The sequence below is a fragment of the Ambystoma mexicanum genome, chromosome 3q, assembly GCF_040938575.1.
Source record: "Ambystoma mexicanum isolate Mex_15411 chromosome 3q, UKY_AmexF1_1, whole genome shotgun sequence".
Taxonomy (NCBI): Eukaryota; Metazoa; Chordata; class Amphibia; order Caudata; family Ambystomatidae; genus Ambystoma; species Ambystoma mexicanum.
The window spans coordinates 954,638,529-954,651,959 of NC_090926.1; positions in this window are offsets into that span (position 1 = coordinate 954,638,529).

A 13,431-nucleotide genomic window follows, 5' to 3' on the forward strand; every position below is an offset into this window, starting at 1 on the left:
ACATCTATGGCTGGGTTTGTCCATTTTATTTCATATCCTGAAGCCCTTTGTGTCATCAGTGTGCTCTTTGATTTTCCCAAAATGTTGAATAGTGAATGCTCCACATACTGTACTACTGGACAACCCATAGTAATGGTTGCTGCCTTTTCTATTGCAAACACTGCAGCTGAAAGAACTTGCTCACTGGGGAAATGCCCCATGTATTACTGGGCCTAAACTACTGCTGTCGCAAGCCAATGTCTTGTGCCCTTTGGCTTCTTTTGTGTGAGAGCCATCTGAGTGAGAGAACAGATTTAATTTTTCTTTGTAATTAGGGTCAGCCAACACCAGCGCATGGGCCAATACTTCTTTTAGAACAGCGTAATACTCATTCATTTCTGATGTCCTCATTATTTACCTTTTGTCTCCTTCTGTGCTTCCTTAAGGGCCTGCAGTAGGGGCTTTCTAAATGATGAGTAGTCGAAAACCCATGCCCTGAATTAATTGCACAACCCCCGGAATGTCTACATCCCCTTCACTGTGCATAGATGTGCTGTCATGCAAATTGCTTCTACCCTCTCATTTGTTGTTTTGTATCCTTCTATGGATATAATTTGCCCCACGTATACAACCTGTGGGGTAAATGTAAGGCCCTCACCAGAAATCCCTTTCAAACCAAAAACTGCATTGAAATAATGCCACAAAAACAGCTCTGCTTTTCTTTTCCTGACACATGTGTGGCAAGCATTGAACACCACCACCCAAAGAATGGCTCTCTATTTGCTTTACTTTAAAATTGAATCATTAGAAAAAGACCTGCATTAAGAACGGCTCTAAATTTGCCGTCTGTCCTCTGGAATACTAAAATTGCACACAACATTTTAGACGGGCCTGCATTTGTTATTTATTTCAGTTAAAACATCACAAAGTTGTGCGCTTCATTGAAACGTACCCCTGCTTTCTTTATTTCATCTGATTGCCAAAAAGCTAGACAATACATCCCAAGAATGGCATTGTCTACTAATAAATCACATGAGGGCAAGAGAGTTCTACTTTTCACGCAAAACAGCTTTTGTTTCCTTTTAAAGTGAACCATAACGCTCAAATTGCAGTACATGAAAGAAATAACGTGGCGTTTCTGCTCTTTTGAAAATATGGAAAATGCAGTTTAAAAGTTAATGTCAAATTACAGCTTTTGCTCACACAGAAATGTTATTGAATCTGTAGGTGGGGTTTTAGCTATATAATGTACATTATATTTGTCCCCACAAGACTTGGTTACATAGAAAGGACTCAGAAGCCAGTAAAACCGGGTTTTTGGCCCAGACATTGAATTCAATGTCAGGCTCTACCCCACTGAAAAGTCGCATCCATAAGTGAACCGGCCCACAATGACATATGAAAAGGCCGAGAGTGCGAGGATTCACAGCCCTGCTAGACTAGCAAGCAGCCCTGCCAGAAGGAACAATGGAAGCCAGTTTGGCTGGTGCATGACCGAGAGGTGCGATATCCTCTAGCACCCCTTTGAAGGAGGAACTGTCAAACTACAAAGGGCATCATAAAAGCCCTTTTTTGTAAGCCGAGCCTGGCAGAGACAGTTTTCTATGGGGGTCTACAGCACCGGCCACACATGGGACAAATCCACTCCATTCACATTAAAGGATTGCAGTATTTTAAGAGATATCTTTCAGCACCCTGACTAAGTAATAATGTTGTATTACGCCACGTTTCCATGTGATTTTAGGACGAATGTAAAGACACCAAGTAAATCTTTCTAGCACTTGGTGAACTGAAATGGCCATGAAAGATTAATTTCTGGGTGAATTATAAATGGGACAAATATGAAACTAGGTGGGATGATGCAAATTGTTACTGAAATATGCATAGTCATTGGCAGAATTGCAAAAGGGAAATTCAACCTCTCACAGAGTCCACGGTTGGATTGTCCAATTCCATGTGACCTATTGAATCTGCATATCTACTTCTCATGGTGGTGGCTAGTATAAGTTTTGATCTATAACAAATTTTTGATAAACAGTAGGCTGGGGAGACAAGGAAAGGTCATACATGCAAACACATAAATAATGTCATTTCCCCTGAACCAATCGGCTCATCGGGAGGAGGGTTGTCTGGTAGGCTGTCCTATCCCAGGAGAGGAATCATTACAGGTTACTTCCCCCCAGGTTATAAATTCGATGATGTCATTTTGGCTGTATAAGGGGGAGACTGACACTCAAGATTTACTCACGCACTCACTCGCTGAAGAATCAAAATCCATACAAGATCCATGAAACCAGTTAAATCCATCCAGGAAGATCCATCCATTCATCCAGATCCAGGCACATCCAGAATCCAGGGAGAAAGAAGAGGAGGCAGCTGATCCCATCCTAGAGAGTGCAGGGCCCAGACCTTGCATAGCTGTCCAACATCCCATCAAGGAGAGCCCAGTGTCTAGATCCATCCGTCCAACTGTCCCAATGAACATATCCCTTGGCCCAGCCATCCAGAGTGACCAGATCTCATGGCCTAGCTGTCCAGAGACCTCGCTGGCATTCCAGAATCCTAAACTAAAGCTTACTTTGTAAGTAGCACATAACCCCAGTTACCAAAACTGTATATCCCGCTCTTTTCATCCTTGCATCCCATTGAAACCCCATCAAAGTCCTAAATTGTCAGTATGATCCCTTCCCTTTCCATAGAAGTATCTGTATTAGCCTGTGTCTGTAGCATATTCCTTGTATAGTTCTTTCCATTATCTGAGTAAGTCCTTAGTACCATTTTAAAGTAATTTAAGTAATTCCCCTATAAGTACATTCATGGTGCAAGCTGGTTAAAATTCAAAATTAGCCCCATTGCATTCAGTAATATAGCCTAAATACAATTAGTCTGTGTGTAGGTAAAATAACGAATTTGCCCGTGGTGTGTGCCTTTCTACAAATTCCGATTTGCATCTGTCCCATAAAACATCCCAAACCGTAGCCCCCTTATGAGTAACCCTTTCTGTCAGAATCCTATTTGTTATGTGCCTCTGTTCCTTGTCCTGAAAACCGATTTTTGATTTTGACAGCCAAGCCATTTCGATGGCTGCCTGTCATCCCAAGTCTTGTGTAGTTAAGAATTCCCATTCTGCCGCATGTGTTTTCTTTTGTATGTGTTTTCATTCCCAAATCTATTTTCTTACCTGTGTTCACATTTCCTTTGTGACCTGCTAGTAGTCTGTAAGCTTCCTTATCTATCAAGTGGAGCAATACCAATTTCTGTCCTAGCTGTCCACCGCAGTTGCAAACTGCTGTGCGAGTAACAAGTGAAATGCGATTATGTTATTTTGCTCGTAAATAAGGTTTTCATTTTCGTTTCTGGCCTCCCATCTTTGGGTGGTGGGCTGAATTCAAAATCTGATTTTTCCCTCTTCATTCTGACTCCTCACCACTGCCATCCATCCACAAAGTATTTAGTTAGCAGGAGTTTGGGGGTGAGTGTGCACGGGGAGTGCTTAACTTGAATGCTATCTGTAGCTTTTAAAAATTGATTTCTATTTTGCTTGCTATTAAAGGTTTCTGTATATTATATCAGGAGTGTAAATTAACTGTGGGGATTTATGCATTTGTAGTGCCACAACATCAGTGGTAGCTGCCCAATTGTTTGATTGTTCTTGATTTTTCATTTGACCATAACATTTATAAATATCATATTGTTACACACCGGCCTGGTTCCTGGTCCATTGCGACACAGGGTGTTTTATAAGGTGGGTGCGAGATGGGTTGGGGGTTTACTCAAATAAATATGGCATGGTTGATTATAGATAAAAAGCGTTTTTATTGTGTGCCACATTCATTGTCAGGGGAAGGCGCCCCTGGCTGGAGTGTGCCATGTTATAAAACCGTTACACAGTTGGTGCTTATGCCATGATTGATGTAAGTGTTGTCACTCGTGACAGAATAACACAGCAGGCTAACCCATTGAAGGTAGTGATACTTTCAGTGGGTAGAAAACTGTGTTACACTGTAAACGCGCCACCCCAAAACGTATACCCTAGGTATCAGGCCTGTGTTTCAAAATAAAGTAAAGTTAACAATAAACTAGGCAAGAGCCGGCTAGAGATTTGTGTCCTTGCATAGATAACTAAACAAAGGAAGAACCATCTTCATAAGGAGCACCATGGAAATTAACATGGCTAGGCAGCACCGTCTGTCCAAACTATTCATTAGTGGGGAACTGGCAGAGCAGGGGCGTGAGGCCTTGGTAGCTAGGATGAACAACAGGTCACCTCCATAAGCATGGATGTGTGGCAGGACAATGGCCTGTTGCATCAAACCCTGATTGAGTTTTACATGACTCAGAACATCAAAGAGGAGCAGATTAAGATGGTCCAACTCACTGTGTACATTTACATCCACACAATAGTTATGGAGGAAAAATACCAAGGAAGTGTATTATCTGGGCAAAATCAATCGGATCTTTTAAATCAAACACAGAGTCAATTAAGGCAGGTAGAAGAAACATTTTGAGAAAGCCAAAACTCTCAGGTGGAATTTGGAAACCTCATCAAGCAGCACAAGGAGGAATTGGCTGTACAACGACAAAATAATTCAGAGCAGGAGGCCCAATTAGATACATTAAAAGAGGAGTGCCAAGAAGGAGTTAACTCTCTGAAAGAGAGTCAACTAAAATTAAACCAACAAGTAACATACAATAGAATCTGCTTAGAGGACATGGGCACTCTTCAAAACAGATTGAGAAATTGGATAAGGAGAATAATAAATTAATGGTTAGAGCAGTCCATTCCCAAACATAATTTTATCAGGATTGTCAGAAGTTGGGCGGTATAAAACAACATAGAGATGAACTGACTGAACAGGTTGGCACACTGTATCAGAAAAAAGATGCCCTATGCCAGGAAGTGTGCACATTAAAAAAAGACCTGTGGAAGAGAGAGTCAGCTCTTCAGGAAGTAACAGACCTAAAAGCAGAGTATGAACTGTTCTGGGGCATATAAGAAAAGTAGAAGATGATCTAAAAGAGACCAAAAAGGCCAAAAAGGTGCAGAGGCAGGAGATGTATCGCCTGCAATGTAAATGGTCTGAGTGTTCCCAGACAATCAAGAGGCCCAGAAAAGAAGTGAGGCCTTTGTAATGAGAACAGGGGACTCCAGAGCCAGGTAGAAGCACAAGGGAAGGTGATAGAGGTCAGTCGAGCCCTGATAGCAGAACACAAGGCTCAGGCCTTTGCATACTGTCAAGAGGTAGCAGCTGAGAAGGAGACACTTGGGAAGTTAGAAAAAGAGTGTGCTATGTTAAATCAAGACTTGGGGAACCCTGAACAGTCAGAGAGTGAAGGGGCAACCCCTGATCACAGTGTGATACTCTCTGTACCAAGGGCCTCAAGTCAACTTACCCCCCTGAATGCACAAGGCTCTGTTTACTTCATGTCCACAGGATCAGATGAACCAGAAACCATGAGGCAGCCAGACTCAATTAGGCCTAGCATGATTGAGCCGGCAGGTCAGCGTCCATCAGAGATTGATGGACCGGCGTCCCTGTTCAGGTTCAAAAATATTATGGCTGATTCGATCTGACCCGGAAGACTCCTATGCCGAGAAAATCAGAGAGCTAGACTTGCAGAAACATAAGCTACAAAGGAACCACTTGGTTCGCTTTGCAGAGAAAAAGAAGTCTGAGTTGAGGCCCCAAAAGAGTATTTGGGAACCCTCCACCCAATCAAGGAGGTGGGGGAAGCTCTCCACCAACCCCGGAAGCAGGGAGGAGTCAGATGACTACTCCCCTATGCAAAAGAGAGAGTCCAGGGGAAGTGTCCCAGAGAGCCCAAAGTACAACAGAGGAGAAGAGACTAGGCCCCATCTTTCTGGGAGAGACTCCCAATCTCAAAGAATCAGGGAGCACCTAGAGGAAAGAGATGGGACCTCACATAGCAGCAGCTCTGAGTTTGAGGGTGAATACACTCAGGTGCAGCAGAAAAAGAAGGCTGACAAACAAAAGAGAACACTGGTGAAAGACCCCGTTAGACAGATAAAAGCTATTAGAAGTTCATGACCTTTTACCATAAAAATGCCAAATATTCATTCTGGGAGCATCTGGAGCTATATGACCAGATGATGACCTCTTTGACATTAGAAATGATAGGAATTCAATATAATTTGCCAAATGGATGTTCTCCCAAGAGTACTCCAGCTTCTTTGCTGGGCTGGAAGTTCAGAACCATTCAGGAGGCTCGCAAGGTGGCCTACCACCTGCAGTGTGGAGAGGACCAGGCCCGAGAGAATTTTTTCAGGAATTAAAGTGGCCGTTTGCACAAACCACCAGGTGACTGCGCACAAATAGTAGAGAATTTATAAATACCTATTTTCATGCACTCCCGAAGTACATCATGATGCAGTTGATAAGGGATTTCCATTTTCAAGAGTCTAGACCACCAAATCCCGGAGAGGGGAGGCCAAGGGTGGAGGGCTACCAGGGAAACCCTCAATACGCGACTTACTCCGGGAGAAGGGACAGTTACCCTTCCCATGAGCAAACCAGATTTGACTCAAGACCCCTGTATCAGCCAGAGAGGGTGTCACAACTGGAGCACCAGTTCCAGAGCCTAACCCAAGATCTGAATTGCATGTTAAGGGCTCAGCAGAACGCTCAAGTGAACATGGTTGCTCAGAACCGCTTGAATCCAGGGTCTGGCACCCCAGAAAAATGACAGAGAGAGAACCCCGACAACCAACTGGTTCCAGATTAGGAGGCACGGGACGAAGGGGGATGTAAAGCCATAGAGGAAGCTTCCTTCCTCACATGTGAAAAGCCCCTAGACACCCCTGAACCAGAACTTAAAGCTCTTACCCCTGAAATACTGCAACCCAGGGAACAGAGGGTATGTAGGAGAGACAAAGAGACCAAAAAGACCCATTTTGGCGAGGAAGTTCGTGTCCTCCAGTTTGAAGGAGAAGAATCCTTGGAGGAGGATTCTGGGAAGAAAGTCTTCTCTTTCAAGGATGGGGCATTCCCTCCTAAAGAATAATGGGTCCCAAAATACCATAAATCAGACTGGGTAGGTATGGGGACTGACTCAGAATCGCCCATCCCAGAACCCCAGTAATGTCATCCTGAGAGCTTAGCAATGACTGAGGGATCCTCCCCACAAACTGCTTCAAGTTACTGTCTCCGGGAAAAGAGGGACAGCACAGAACCAAGGGAAAAGGGGGATTCCCAAATCCAATATATCTCAGGATGCCAAATTTTATTGAGAGATTCACAAACTCCGACACAGAAAACCACTGAAGAAACTAACTGCCCAGATTGACCAAAATGCCCAAGAAGGTAGGTTTTATGCCTCTGTAATGTGAATTTTTAGCACTGGTGGACACCAGATCCCAAGCCACTCTTCTGTCCAAAAGGGCCTTTGAGCAGCAGCATCTTAATTCAGGAAGGGGAGAGAGTCACTAAATTCCCCTCACCCCTCTTCCTGGACAACTACAGAACTTTGACAGGAATTAAATTCCTGTTGAGGGGACAGCAGATCTGGAGATTAAAATTTGGTGACTCAAGGTGATACACCCTGTTATAGTTGTGACTCCAGAGGGGACCCCCTGTCTATTAGGGAATGAACTCCTACGGAGGTTGTCACCACTAATAGACTGTATTCAGAAGGGTGAACAGCTGTTCCTCCCCATTCAGTTAAATGAGGGGAATGAGCCTGTTTTCGCCAGAGTATGCCAGAATAATGAAAAATCTTCATCAGTGAAGCGTTGTTCAGGAAACGCCCAAAAGATCTGACCATTCCCACATTTAAATTGGTGAAAAGTGGGAAATGGGCCTGGAAACTCCTAATTCCAAACATCTAACAGGTGCATGCTAAAAATTCCATTGGTGATAGAAGTATAGAGCATAATTATTGGGTTGTGCAAGATGTCCTCTCTGCATTCTACTTAAGCAGTGACATTCTCAGTTGGTTCGCAATTAATTTTGACCGCATAAATTACAAAGCCTGGTTCCGACTGGAGGGCAACCCTATGGGCTTTGATGATTCTGAAAAAGGCATTTTGGTCAGCTCCATTGCTACCATATGCAGTGGAAATTCAAATTGGAGAGGTCTCCATGCCAGGATGGACCCGACAATTCTCACTTTCTCTAAAAATTAAGAGAGTACAGAAACTCCAAAACCTGGACGCTTATGTACACCTAAATCACCATCTCCAACAGCAGGGGTTGGGGTTGAACCTGACACCATTAGTTGGCTTAGAACACAACACCATTCCAATATTGGTGGATAACATCGACCCTAGGAGTATCACTCTGGGTGCAGACACCTTTATTGGAATGGCGGATGATGACCAGCATTTTTCCATGTATTTAGGGAATTAAATCATAGGACCAATCCCCAATGACTGCTATGACTATGACGATGACATACCGCCAGAAGAAATCTCCACCCGGTAAGGGAGGAATTTCTTGGTGTACTCTTGCTGCGCTTACAGAGGGTAGAGGTGATCTGTGAAATCAGGAAGGATGAGGTGATATTCTAGGTCCACAATGATGCCTCTCCTACCTAAAATCCCCTGTTCAGGTCAACACCCTCACCAGCGATCTCTCCACGCAGCTGGAGGAGACCGCTGAGATCACAAAACCCAAGATCTTCCCAGGCATCAGGCAGATGGTTGAAGAACGGCTTAACCTTGCTGATGCCTGTGAGACTGATGCGCAAAATCAAAAGTTAAAGCAGGTGTTTTTAGATTTTCAAGATCTCTTTGCTTTGGATTTATATGTCTGTGGTCGCACCGAGATACAGTCTACCTCAATTCCCACGGACCCTGGAATGACTGCCGCATTCTTGAAGCAGTATCAATTGCTGCTCGTGTCTGTGTAGTCTCTTACAGAAATCATAAAGAACTTAGAGTGCCGTGGGATAATTTATCCAGTCCACAGTACCATTAATAATCCGGCATTTGGGATTCTAAAATCAAATGGCCAATAGAGACTATGCAAAGACCTTAGACAGCTGAACAAATGCGTCCACATGTCCTGACGGCCTCTTCCGTACATTGGCCAGAGACTGGCCCAGATCCAGGGGTCAAAGGTGTGCACCATCATTGACCTAACCAATGCATACTGAACAGTACCCATAAGTAGGGAAGACCAGTATAAACTGGCATTCACCTTTGGGGGGAAGCAGTACACATGGACCCGAACTCCCCTCAGATATATAAACTACAGCAATGAATTTAACCACATTCTGCATAAGGCCATGCCCGACTTGGGTGAAAGGGGTAACCTGGCCTATGTGGATGATGCCCTGATTAAAAGCTCAACTGTGGAAATCCGCTATTTTCTGACCCAAGAGAAGGTTGCCAGAGCAAAGCTTTCCTTTCAGAAGGCACAGTGGTGTAGGACCTGTGTAATCCTCTTATGACATGAAATCACCCCTGAGGGTCTCTGTCCCCAGGTGAAGAAAGTGGAAGGACTACTAAAGCTAAAAGACACCAAAACTCTGCATGAACTAAGGAGCCTTCTTTGACTGACTAATTACCATAGAATGTTCATTGAGGATTACGCAGAGGTCATGAGACCCTTGATCCATTTTTTAACGGGTGGGGTGAAGTGAGAGTGGGGTCCTGAACAAGCCGAGGCAGTGAAACAATTCAACAGAAGCCTCTCACAAGCACCTTGTCGAGCTTACCCCATCAACAACAAGGATTTCTTCTTGGAGACAGGGTTCTCGAATACATGCTTAACAGCAGTATTATAACAAAACATCACTAGTCAATAAAGTCATCACCTATGCGAGTACGACTTTATCTTCTGTGGAGGAAAAATTCAACGATGGTGAGAAGGCACTCCTTGCAACGGTGTGGGCATTGAAAAATGACTGCCCGTTCATCCAGGGGGAGCACATCATCGTCGAGACTCCTCGCCAGCCTTTGCAATACCTCCAAAGTGACAGAATCCAGCAGGGAATGTGAGTAATTCCAGAATTACTTATTGGATTCTGTCCATGCAAGGCTTTCCTGTGGAGGTCAGATATGGCCAAAACAAGAAGAGTTCCCTCATGCAAGGTTGGCTGGGTTGCATGATTGTGCCTAATAAAACTGTCTCGAGGACGAAAGTCTCAAAACCCAACACAACATGCAGGTGTGCCTGAATTCCCCACACAAAGTTTATTAAGAAGACACGTACAAGGGGATGCCCACAGTTTATGTGGACGGGTGCTCCTACAATGTGGATAACAACGGTGAAAAGGAACTGGTGGCTGGTGTTGGGAATGCCTGGATGAATGATGCTCGTAGCCCTGCGCTGGATACAAGATCAGTCCCCACAGTAGTCAGTTGGCGGAGTTGATGGCAGATTACCAGGCCATCCTCACTGCCGTGCAACAACGCCTCCACAAACTGGTCATAATCACTGATTCAGATTATGTCCGGAACGGGTTTGTGGAGCACCTGATTAATTGGAAAACCAGAGACATGCTGTGTGCAAAGAATAAACCACTCAAGCATGGCAAACTAATACAAGACATTAATGATCTGGTCACCTCTAATGGGATGACCATCTATTGGAAAAAGATTAAGGGTCATTCCAGAATAGAGGTACAAGACAAAACTGGAAATGTCCTGGCTGATCAGTTGGCCAAAATATCGGAGCCATCCAGGGGGATCTCCTTGAGATTGAGTCCCTGCTGGGGGAAATCCAGGTTGCTGCCGTCACCAGGTCCGAAACACTTTCCCCTAATGAACTTTCAACTGCCCAGTGGAGTAAGGAGACCCCAGATGCTGATTTGGTCATCGCACAAAAAGGGGATCTGATTATTGGGAAATGCACCAACACATTGAGGACACCTGAACTTTCCTCTACCGGAAACCGATTACATTGGGAAAGAGGATCTCCGGGTGTTGATGAAGTTTGACAAAATGTTCCAGCTCCAAGACGGTTTGTTGGTAAGCAGATCCATCTCTGGATGTGACCAGTGGGTGGTACCTACCTCATTCTGAAGCCTGATACTAAGTCATGCCCATGACGTGGCCACAGCCGGTCATCAGGGTTTCATACTGCTTTAGTAATCTTGTGAGAGGTTGCATACTGGCCACACATGGTTTAGGACCTAGACCAATATTTGAAGGGGTGTCTTGTGAGTGCACAAATACAGCCAAGTTCACTCACACACCAAGCTCCCCTCCAGAAAAGGGGGACGACACTGCCTTGGTCAGATTTACAAGTAGATTTCATCAGGCCCCTGATTCGCTCCTTGTTAACAGTAACATGCTTCTTTACCAAATGGGTGGAATATCTACCGGCCCGAAATTGCAAGGCAGAAACAGCAGCTGCCCTGATTATCAACCACATCTTCTCGCGAATTGACCTTCCCCAAAGGATTGAGTCAGAACGAGGAAGTCACTTCACCAGCGAAGTGATGACAAAGATGTGGGAGATACTTGGGGTAAAGAAAAAACTCCATATTGCACACCACCCAGCTTCTAGTTGGGGAGTAGAGAAGTACAATAAAACTATTTTGAGCTTTCTTAAAAAGTTTGTGGCGGATTCTTGGCCTAGTTGGGATATCCGATTGCCACTTTTCCAAATGCCCATCAGATCTACCCTCTCTTGTGCAACCAAAATGTCTCCATTTGAGCTAATGACTGGACGGAAAGTGGTGCTACCCCAGCATCTGCTCTATAGAAAACAAGAGCAGACGCTGATTAATGCGTCCACACCCCATTCATATGTTGAGAATCTGAGAAAACACCTTCAGCATGCTTTTGCTTACACTCAACGGAATCTGGAGAAATCAACAGAGGGGATGAAAACCTACTACGATTTAAAGACAACTAAAAAAGAATATCAAGTAGGAGACAGGGTCACTGTGTACAATTTTCAGAGGAACCAGACCAAGGAGCAGAAATTCCTCCCTCTCTTTGAAATTGTAGACACATTTTCACCTGTCGCCTATAAGATCTGCATCCCCAAAGGAGAATTGTCAGAAGAAAAATGGATCCACATCAATCAGTTAAAAAACTGTCACCCAGACATGCTTAGAAGCTGATTGATGAGCCAAAGAAAAATCAGACAGGGGAACCACCTGAAGAATGAAAAGAGAGGAAAAGAAAAACAGAGGGAAGTATTTAGATAGATAGGTATATCGATATAACAGGGAGTATTTTACATGATGTTATGGTAAAAATGAGAAAATAAAATTATAACAGTCAAGTTGTTGCCCAGTTGAGAAATTGATTTGACGTGATTGTAAAAAAAATGAGGGAAATCCAGCTCTTGAAAATTGTAAACTGTAATCATTGTTCCACTGTTCTATATCTTCCGGGAATAATGTAATTGAAAAATACAAACATTTGTTTTTATCTATCTTCTATTAGATAATTAAAATAATTTCCTTCTAGCGTGGCGAGGATCACCCGGGGACCTGGAAGGGAAGCCCTCCAACTAAAAACCGAAGGGGATTGTGGAGTGCTGCACCGTGATGAAGGAGAATTCCATCGAATGAACCCACTATGCCATACTGTTCCTCAACAAAAAGTCATGAAAGAGCAAGGGGGTGATCCTGTGGGGTACATGTAAGGCCCTCCGCAGAAATCCCCTACAAACCAAAAACCGTATCGAAATAATGCTACAAAAAAGTGTGTGCTTTTCTTTTCCTGGCATATGTGTGGTGAGAATAGAACACTACCACCCAAAAGAAAAGCTCTGCATTTGCTTTACTTTCAAGTTAAATCATGAGAAAAGGCCTGCATTCAGAATGGCTCTACATTTTCTGTTCTGTCTTCTGGAATACTAAAGTGGCGCACAGCATTCAAGACGGGCCTGCATATGTTCTTCATTTCATTTAAAACATTAGAAAGTTGTGCGCTCCGTTGAAACATACCCCTGTGTGCTTTATTTCATCTGATTTCCAAAAAGTTAGGCAATATCTCCCAAGAACGGCATTGTCTACTAATAAATCACAAAGGGGGGGCAGAGAGTTCTGCTTTTCACTCAACATGGCTATGTTTCCTTTTAAAGTGAAGCACTGCGCTCAAATTGCAATAAATGAAAGAAATAACGTGGTGTTTCTTTTTTTCTTGTCAATATCAAAGAAATCCTGTGCAGCAACCTTTTGTGTATATACACCAACAGTACATGCAACCCCCCCCCCAACTAGAAGATTAATGGAAAAAACATCCTTAGGTCTGCAGAAACTGCATTTGTAATAAGGAAAATGTAGTTAAAAAGAGAATGTCAAATGACAGCTTTTGCTCACACAGAAATGTGATTGAATATGTGGGTGGGGGTTTCACCATATAATGTACATTATATTTGTCCCCACAAGACTTACATAGAAAGGCCTTAGAAACCAGAAGAACTGGGTTTTTGGTCCAGGCACTGAATTCAATGGCAGGCCCTGTCCCACTGAAAAGTCACATCCATAAGTGAAATGACATATGAAAAGGTACAGAGTGTGAGGATG